Source organism: Triticum aestivum, chromosome 3A (genome assembly GCF_018294505.1).
Source record: "Triticum aestivum cultivar Chinese Spring chromosome 3A, IWGSC CS RefSeq v2.1, whole genome shotgun sequence".
NCBI classification, from domain to species: domain Eukaryota; kingdom Viridiplantae; phylum Streptophyta; class Magnoliopsida; order Poales; family Poaceae; genus Triticum; species Triticum aestivum.
The window spans coordinates 700147301-700149365 of record NC_057800.1 but is presented as its reverse complement, the minus strand read 5'-3'; the positions used below and the strand labels follow the sequence as shown (position 1 = coordinate 700149365).

At 60.5% G+C, this 2065-nt stretch overlaps 1 pseudogene; it reads left to right on the top strand.

Annotated features, from left to right (window-relative positions):
- Positions 1–390: 390 nt before the first annotated feature.
- LOC123057196 (uncharacterized) lies at positions 391–1577 on the top strand (annotated as a pseudogene).
- Positions 1578–2065: the final 488 nt, after the last annotated feature.

Genomic DNA, 2065 nt, shown 5'->3' with positions numbered 1-2065 from the left:
TTACGTACTAATTTTCTACTACATTACTAAGCTCCCTAGGGGAAATCGCCTGCAAGCAATTGAGGTGTCCAATGTCAAATATGTGTGTCGATTTTGACCGGGTCGTTGCGTAGGTCCCCGCTGGGTGGGTTGTTATCTGTGTGTTGGTTAGTACTGTTTTGGTTAGTATTCTAGCTCAAAAGTTTTGGTTAGTACTGTTGCACGCGTCGTCTGCAAAGCTCCTGCTGCCCGCTTTGGGATGGTCGGTTCTCGAATCCTCTCCAGCCTCCTCTTCTCTCATGATTTCGCGTCTCCTGAAGGCTGCCTTCGGTTTTTACCGGGTCACCGCGGGGCGCGGGCTAGCTCCCTTCCCCCTCTTCTCACCTCGCCGCCGGCAATCGGGCATCCAACATGGACCACTTCTATCCCCACAAACGACACTCGAGCACCTCCGATCAGCCCGTCCCAATCACTTCCCTGCCCACCTCTCCTCCCTACATTCCCTCTCTATCTCCTCCTCCCTTCGCGGGCGTCACCACACCATCACCACCCCGTGCAACAAGATCATCCATGCCACATATTGCGTCTCCCGCTGGCCCCCGCTCAATCCCTTCGACGACACTGAATATGTACGCCTCGAGCCCTCCCCATGCGACCCCGTCGAGCGCTAGACTGCCAACAAGCCCCTTGTCCTTGCCCTCTCCTCCCCATCCTCTAGCTCCACGGAGGCCGCGGTTGCAGCCATCGCCGAGAGGTTCTTGCCAGACCCCCTAGACGCAGCGAAGAGGGCGAGGGTGACTACGCACGATGTGCCCAATGAAGAGGAGGTAAAACTGATTCCCATGGCAAGGGTGGTGAGGCCGTGAAGGTCATGTTCCAACGCTGAGTCTTTTTTTTTTGGGTATAATGCATCCTACAGTCCGGCTTTTGTAGTGGTCGATTACCAGTCTCACTCGACGGTGGACGCGGTGCACGACCTCGCAGAAGCAGGGCAAAAGGATCCAAGAGCCATGTACGTAAAATGTTCTATACGAATTTTCCCAGTGATTTCTTGATGATATGCAGCGATCCTCTGCGAAGAGTATGCGGCTGGAGTTCGTTTCATCATAAGAGTACTACCAATTCAAGGTTTGTACTCGACTGCCTAACAATTTGAGAATTGTCCTTGGTTGTTGTTCTTCAGCCGATTTTGAATTGACTTTTGGGCCTGCAACTGTAAATACCTTATAGGTCAAAAACTTCAACTCCGAAAAACCGTCGCCTCTAGCGACAGCGTCGCCCCCGCGGGCGACTGGCCGCACCCCGCCCCCTCCTCCCCAAGCCCTCCCTCTCCCCTCCTTCCCCGCCGCCGTCGATGGCGCCCGCCTCCGGGCCTGTCCCGGGCGGCGCTGGCAGCGGCGGCCCCTGACCTTTCCCCTCCTGGTGCCGTTCCGGCGCGGGACGACGCAGATCCGGGAGGTGTCCCTAGGCGGCAGAGATCCGGCGCGGCGGTGGTGTGTCCTGATGGCGCGTGGGAGAGCAGCTGGGTGGTGGCGCTGCCTTTGGCAGCGGGGTGGCGCGACGGCGGGTCTGGCGGCGCCCGCTCGACCCAGATCTAGGCCCCTTGGGCCCCATCTGGGTCGGGGTGGGCCGGCGGCAGGGTGCGGCGCCTGCGCGGCTCCCGGAAGGCAGAGGAGGTGTGTCGGGCTAGCGGCGCCGGCGCCGCCCTGCTGCAGCATGGCCAGTGGGGCTTAGCAGGCCTGATTTGGTCCTGGCCGGGCCAGGGGTGGCCTGGTGTGCCCTGCTGCCACGTCCGGATGGCAACCGCGATGGTGCCGGAGGCACGGGCCTCCCGCATGACGGCGGTGGAGGTGGTTCCCTCCCGCGTGGCTCCAGCGCTGCTCCCGACGCCTAGCGCTTCTCTCTTCATCTTCTTGGCCTCATGGTGGTGTTCTCAGGGAGGCGGCATGTGTGGCGGCAAGACCGCGGTGGCGCATGCAGGTGGGCGGCAAGATGGATGGTTGGCTCTGGCATGGCTGGACGATGGGGGTTGGGAATGCGGGAGAAATCCATCTGGTTCTTCCGGCTCCGATGTGGTGTAGCCTGC